Source organism: Schistocerca gregaria, unplaced genomic scaffold, assembly GCF_023897955.1.
Source record: "Schistocerca gregaria isolate iqSchGreg1 unplaced genomic scaffold, iqSchGreg1.2 ptg000938l, whole genome shotgun sequence".
NCBI lineage: Eukaryota > Metazoa > Arthropoda > Insecta > Orthoptera > Acrididae > Schistocerca > Schistocerca gregaria.
The window spans coordinates 2,501-10,000 of NW_026062292.1; the positions used below are offsets into that span (position 1 = coordinate 2,501).

General features: G+C 55.4%; 3 non-coding genes across 3 annotated transcripts in view; all 3 read right to left on the minus strand.

Moving 5' to 3' along the window:
• The window catches only part of LOC126325733 (large subunit ribosomal RNA), a 4,222-nt gene extending 2,471 nt beyond the window's left edge, over nucleotides 1-1,751 (minus strand). Inside the window, exon 1 of the ribosomal RNA XR_007560327.1 lies at nucleotides 1-1,751. This exon is cut by the window's left edge and continues 2,471 nt beyond it. This is a non-coding gene — a ribosomal RNA (large subunit ribosomal RNA).
• Nucleotides 1,752-1,939: 188 nt separating this feature from the next.
• On the minus strand, nucleotides 1,940-2,094 carry LOC126325716 (5.8S ribosomal RNA). The gene has a single exon (XR_007560311.1). It is a non-coding gene; the product is annotated as a 5.8S ribosomal RNA (ribosomal RNA).
• A 369-nt stretch (nucleotides 2,095-2,463) lies between these two features.
• LOC126325718 (small subunit ribosomal RNA) lies at nucleotides 2,464-4,356 on the minus strand. The gene has a single exon (XR_007560313.1). It is a non-coding gene; the product is annotated as a small subunit ribosomal RNA (ribosomal RNA).
• Nucleotides 4,357-7,500: the final 3,144 nt, after the last annotated feature.

Consider the following 7,500-nt stretch of genomic DNA (forward strand, 5'->3'; position numbering starts at 1 on the left):
CCGCCGCGACCCTCCTACTCGTCAGGGCTTCGCGGCCGGCCGCGAGGACCGGCCATGACTGCCAGACTGACGGCCGAGTATAGGCACGACGCTTCAGCGCCATCCATTTTCAGGGCTAGTTGCTTCGGCAGGTGAGTTGTTACACACTCCTTAGCGGATTCCGACTTCCATGGCCACCGTCCTGCTGTCTTAAGCAACCAACGCCTTTCATGGTTTCCCATGAGCGTCGATTCGGGCGCCTTAACTCGGCGTTTGGTTCATCCCACAGCGCCAGTTCTGCTTACCAAAAGTGGCCCACTTGGCACTCCGATCCGAGTCGTTTGCTCGCGGCTTCAGCATATCAAGCAAGCCGGAGATCTCACCCATTTAAAGTTTGAGAATAGGTTGAGGTCGTTTCGGCCCCAAGGCCTCTAATCATTCGCTTTACCGGATGAGACTCGTACGAGCACCAGCTATCCTGAGGGAAACTTCGGAGGGAACCAGCTACTAGATGGTTCGATTAGTCTTTCGCCCCTATACCCAGCTCCGACGATCGATTTGCACGTCAGAATCGCTACGGACCTCCATCAGGGTTTCCCCTGACTTCGTCCTGGCCAGGCATAGTTCACCATCTTTCGGGTCCCAACGTGTACGCTCTAGGTGCGCCTCACCTCGCAATGAGGACGAGACGCCCCGGGAGTGCGGAGGCCGCCGCCCCGTGAAGGGCGGGGAAGCCCCATCCTCCCTCGGCCCGCGCAAGGCGAGACCTTCACTTTCATTACGCCTTTAGGTTTCGTACAGCCCAATGACTCGCGCACATGTTAGACTCCTTGGTCCGTGTTTCAAGACGGGTCGTGAAATTGTCCAAAGCTGAAGCGCCGCTGACGGGAGCGATTATTCCGCCCGAGAGCATCCCGAGCCAACAGCGGCGCGGGTCCGGGGCCGGGCCAGGTAGGTCCGTCATCCGGGAAGAACCGCGCGCGCTTGCCGGGAGCCCGAGCGCCCAAAGGGGCGAATCGACTCCTCCAGATATACCGCCGAGCAGCCAGCCAGGACACCGGGGCTCTGCCCAACAGACGCGAACCGAGGCCCGCGGAAGGACAGGCTGCGCACCCGGGCCGTAGGCCGGCACCCAGCGGGTCGCGACGTCCTACTAGGGGAGAAGTGCGGCCCACCGCACACCGGAACGGCCCCACCCCGCGGCGAGTGGAAAGGCAACCGGACACGACCCCGCCGCGGATTGCTCCGCGCGGGCGGCCGGCCCCATCTGCCGAGGGCGGGGGCCAGTGGCCGGATGGGCGTGAATCTCACCCGTTCGACCTTTCGGACTTCTCACGTTTACCCCAGAACGGTTTCACGTACTTTTGAACTCTACACACACTAGATCGCGTGTTTTTCCCTCACGGTACTTGTTCGCTATCGGTCTCGTGGTCATATTTAGTCTCAGATGGAGTTTACCACCCACTTGGAGCTGCACTCTCAAGCAACCCGACTCGAAGGAGAGGTCCCGCCGACGCTCGCACCGGCCGCTACGGGCCTGGCACCCTCTACGGGCCGTGGCCTCATTCAAGTTGGACTTGGGCTCGGCGCGAGGCGTCGGGGTAGTGGACCCTCCCAAACACCACATGCCACGACAGGCGGCAGCCTGCGGGGTTCGGTGCTGGACTCTTCCCTGTTCGCTCGCCGCTACTGGGGGAATCCTTGTTAGTTTCTTTTCCTCCGCTTAGTAATATGCTTAAATTCAGCGGGTAGTCTCGCCTGCTCTGAGGTCGTTGTACGAGGTGTCGCACGCCACACCGCCAGCCGGCTGTGCACGCTACCGAGAAAGTACCGGTATGCGAACCGCCAGGCGACGGGCGCGCATCGCACGTTTAAGGAGACGCGGCCGGCCACACAGGCGACCACGACACTCCCACGTCTCCGAAGCGGGACAAACGCCGCGCGCTTCAGTATACGTAGCCGACCCTCAGCCAGACGTGGCCCGGGAACGGAATCCATGGACCGCAATGTGCGTTCGAAACGTCGATGTTCATGTGTCCTGCAGTTCACATGTCGACGCGCAATTTGCTGCGTTCTTCATCGACCCACGAGCCGAGTGATCCACCGTCCTGGGTGATCTTTTCCTTTTCAGTCTCCCACTGTCTCTTTCAAGACAGCAGCATTTGCGGGACTGAGGCGTCTGACGGCCCCTGTTCCACTATTTTTTTGTGTCCAACGGCCTCACAGCCGATGGGCGTCGTACGGCTCCACACCGGGGCGGACAGGCACTCGGGCGAACGTCATTCAAAACCGGCGCCAGGCGCCAGGTACCGCAGGCCAGCCGCTCCAGAGCTTCAGCGCTCGTACCACACAACAACAACAACACTTCCGCTAGTTTTGAGAGGCACGCGTGGTTCCGCACGCGGCGCACGGCCACTGCCGTACAGGTAGCGTGTTGCGCGACACGACACGACACGCACATCGAAAGACATGCAGTCTAGTCGGTAATGATCCTTCCGCAGGTTCACCTACGGAAACCTTGTTACGACTTTTACTTCCTCTAAATGATCAAGTTTGGTCATCTTTCCGGTAGCATCGGCAACGACAGAGTCGATGCCGCGTACCAGTCCGAAGACCTCACTAAATCATTCAATCGGTAGTAGCGACGGGCGGTGTGTACAAAGGGCAGGGACGTAATCAACGCGAGCTTATGACTCGCGCTTACTGGGAATTCCTCGTTCATGGGGAACAATTGCAAGCCCCAATCCCTAGCACGAAGGAGGTTCAGCGGGTTACCCCGACCTTTCGGCCTAGGAAGACACGCTGATTCCTTCAGTGTAGCGCGCGTGCGGCCCAGAACATCTAAGGGCATCACAGACCTGTTATTGCTCAATCTCGTGCGGCTAGAAGCCGCCTGTCCCTCTAAGAAGAAAAGTAATCGCTGACAGCACGAAGGATGTCACGCGACTAGTTAGCAGGCTAGAGTCTCGTTCGTTATCGGAATTAACCAGACAAATCGCTCCACCAACTAAGAACGGCCATGCACCACCACCCACCGAATCAAGAAAGAGCTATCAATCTGTCAATCCTTCCGGTGTCCGGGCCTGGTGAGGTTTCCCGTGTTGAGTCAAATTAAGCCGCAGGCTCCACTCCTGGTGGTGCCCTTCCGTCAATTCCTTTAAGTTTCAGCTTTGCAACCATACTTCCCCCGGAACCCAAAAGCTTTGGTTTCCCGGAGGCTGCCCGCCGAGTCATCGGAGGAACTGCGGCGGATCGCTGGCTGGCATCGTTTATGGTTAGAACTAGGGCGGTATCTGATCGCCTTCGAACCTCTAACTTTCGTTCTTGATTAATGAAAACATACTTGGCAAATGCTTTCGCTTCTGTTCGTCTTGCGACGATCCAAGAATTTCACCTCTAACGTCGCAATACGAATGCCCCCGCCTGTCCCTATTAATCATTACCTCGGGTTCCGAAAACCAACAAAATAGAACCGAGGTCCTATTCCATTATTCCATGCACACAGTATTCAGGCGGGCTTGCCTGCTTTAAGCACTCTAATTTGTTCAAAGTAAACGTGCCGGCCCACCGAGACACTCAACAAAGAGCACCCTGGTAGGATTTAAACGGGGTCCGCCTCGGGACGCGAAAGCACCCCTTCGGCTCGCCCCACCGGCAGGACGTCCCACGATACATGCCAGTTAAACACCGACGGGCGGTGAACCAACAGCGTGGGACACAAATCCAACTACGAGCTTTTTAACCGCAACAACTTTAATATACGCTATTGGAGCTGGAATTACCGCGGCTGCTGGCACCAGACTTGCCCTCCAATAGATACTCGTTAAAGGATTTAAAGTGTACTCATTCCGATTACGGGGCCTCGGATGAGTCCCGTATCGTTATTTTTCGTCACTACCTCCCCGTGCCGGGAGTGGGTAATTTGCGCGCCTGCTGCCTTCCTTGGATGTGGTAGCCGTTTCTCAGGCTCCCTCTCCGGAATCGAACCCTGATTCCCCGTTACCCGTTACAACCATGGTAGGCGCAGAACCTACCATCGACAGTTGATAAGGCAGACATTTGAAAGATGCGTCGCCGGTACGAGGACCGTGCGATCAGCCCAAAGTTATTCAGAGTCACCAAGGCAAACGGACCAGACAAGCCAATCCGATTGGTTTTGATCTAATAAAAGCGTCCCTTCCATCTCTGGTCGGGACTCTGTTTGCATGTATTAGCTCTAGAATTACCACAGTTATCCAAGTAACGTGGGTACGATCTAAGGAACCATAACTGATTTAATGAGCCATTCGCGGTTTCACCTTAATGCGGCTTGTACTGAGACATGCATGGCTTAATCTTTGAGACAAGCATATGACTACTGGCAGGATCAACCAGGGAGCTGCGTCAACTAGAGCTGAGCAGCCGGCCGCCCGGGAGTGTGTCCCGGGGGCCCGCGCGAACACGCAAGCGTCCGCTCAATTATTCTGCAAACAGGAGGAGGCCGAGCTCCCCTGCACGATACACCTCGAAACCCTCTCAGGTCCCGGCGGCGCGCAGCGCCGTCCTAGGTACTTGGTCGGTTTCGAGAGAGGCGCAATCGCCCGGAGTTAGGCGAGTAGACGGTTTTAGTGCGAACACCCTTGCTCCCAACTGAGCTTGCCGCTGCCGACAGAGGCCCGGGAGCGTGCTGTCGTGGCATTGCCGGCGGGAGACAACACGCGCCACCTATGGTGACCGGCAGCTCCAACGCCAGCGCCACACAAGGGCAAAGCCCCACTTGGGTGCAGAAGCGAACTCTCCCAGCACAGCGCACGCGCCAACACGTCCGCACAACTGCGATACAAACCACCTGCGAGAACCGCTGGGGCGACCGAGCAGCAGACGGCGTCGCGGCGCCGAGTGCCAGGCGGCGGCGCATCCTCAACGCACACAGTCCTCAATCAGACCAGCACACTGCAGATGTCCACCGCGCTTCGCACCGGGCTCGGCTGAACCAACTTTGGCCGCCAGGCGCCGCGTGCAGGGTGCGCCGCAGCGTAGCTGCGCCGCCTGCCGAGCCCGTCGGCTGGCGCTCCTGCCACTCGGCGCCCCCCACCAGCCGCCTGTTGCGCGTGCGCCCACGCAGCGCGCGGCCAACACGCCGGGCGGCCCCCCTTCACCGGCCGGGAACAGTCCCACCAAGCCACCGCCGCGTATCGCTTCATACCCACATGGGCCTAGTCACGTGTGTGGATGTGGCGGGTACCGCTGAAACAACCGGTTAATAGCTGTACCGATCGTCGCCATCACAGATTCACCTCCAGCGTGAACAACCGCTCAACAACGGATTTCCAGTTCATTTGCGTATCTTGGGCAGTAAACGTAGATGTCCACCTACATTTGCGAATTCAACAATTCTTGCATGCCAGGATGTCATGTGTCACGACACGCTACATCAGACCACATACACACTGCGACATGTGCAGAAGAGAACACGTGGAAGGTGGCCCGCGCACGTATGCGATGTCCCTTCCGCGATCCACTGTCAACCGGCATCTGCGGCATGTCCCAGATATGGAACGCGGTCCACCAGGGTAGCACTTTGTGTGAGGCAATACGACAAAGTCGGAATACACGCGTCACTACATCACACGGCTCACGCTGACCTGACCTGACTCACCGCACCACCACCCCCAGCGACCCAGGGTGACATACAATGCGTTCGTACGTTCCTCCCACACGCCTCTACGGCGTACCACAGTGCAACCTAGCTGTTATTGGGAGACGAGACAAGTAGCATCGAGCACAACATATGGAAATTGAGATTCGACACCGTTGGGCACAGCCAGCGTACGGTCACACGTATCACACTACTTCACTCTGTACGTAACTACCGATGATCGGTACAGCGTGTGGGTTACGCGTACGACATCAGCGGACAATGGACACAGACCATACCACGACGTACACTGAGGGCGTCGACATCTGAACGCAACTGAACAGCTGCGAGGCTCATTTAACACTCAAACGCCAGACCGACCAGCTTGAGAGGACGGAGACACAAAGAGAGGGGCAGAGGGGGGGGGGGGGGGGGGGGCGATATAGTCCTATTGCAGTACAATTGACAGTGGATAGCGGGAATATGTGGAAAGTAAGCAACACTCGCAAGACATCTACATGAGGATAACAACGACACCAGAGATTCCGAGCAGTGAACTATGTTAGGCAAAGGGACAACGTGGGTTAGGTTAAGGGACAACGTGGGTTAGGTTAAGGGACAACGTGGGTTAGGTTAAGGGACAACGTGGGTTAGGTTAAGGGACAACGTGGGTTAGGTTAAGGGACAACGTGGGTTAGGTTAAGGGACAACGTGGGTTAGGTTAAGGGACAACGTGGGTTAGGTTAAGGGACAACGTGGGTTAGGTTAAGGGACAACGTGGGTTAGGTTAAGGGACAACGTGGGTTAGGTTAAGGGACAACGTGGGTTAGGTTAAGGGACAACGTGGGTTAGGTTAAGGGACAACGTGGGTTAGGTTAAGGGACAACGTGGGTTAGGTTAAGGGACAACGTGGGTTAGGTTAAGGGACAACGTGGGTTAGGTTAAGGGACAACGTGGGTTAGGTTAAGGGACAACGTGGGTTAGGTTAAGGGACAACGTGGGTTAGGTTAAGGGACAACGTGGGTTACGTTAAGGGACAACGTGGGTTACGTTAAGGGACAATGTGGGTTAGGTTAAGGGACAACGTGGGTTAGGTTAAGGGACAACGTGGGTTAGGTTAAGGGACAACGTGGGTTAGGTTAAGGGACAACGTGGGTTAGGTTAAGGGACAACGTGGGTTAGGTTAAGGGACAACGTGGGTTAGGTTAAGGGACAAATTGAGTTAGGTTAAGGGACAAATTGAGTTAGGTTAAGGGACAAATTGAGTTAGGTTAAGGGACAAATTGAGTTAGGTTAAGGGACAAATTGAGTTAGGTTAAGGGACAAATTGAGTTAGGTTAAGGGACAAATTGAGTTAGGTTAAGGGACAAATTGAGTTAGGTTAAGGGACAAATTGAGTTAGGTTAAGGGACAAATTGAGTTAGGTTAAGGGACAAATTGAGTTAGGTTAAGGGACAAATTGAGTTAGGTTAAGGGACAAATTGAGTTAGGTTAAGGGACAAATTGAGTTAGGTTAAGGGACAAATTGAGTTAGGTTAAGGGACAAATTGAGTTAGGTTAAGGGATAATCTGGTACAACCACAGTTAGGTTAAGCGATAATCTGGTACAGCCACAGTTAGGTTAAGCGATAATCTGGTACAGCCACAGTTAGGTTAAGCGATAATCTGGTACAGCCACAGTTAGGTTAAGCGATAATCTGGTACAGCCACAGTTAGGTTAAGCGATAATCTGGTACAGCCACAGTTAGGTTAAGCGATAATCTGGTACAGCCACAGTTAGGTTAAGCGATAATCTGGTACAGCCACAGTTAGGTTAAGCGATAATCTGGTACAGCCACAGTTAGGTTAAGCGATAATCTGGTACAGCCACAGTTAGGTTAAGCGATAATCTGGTACAGCCACAG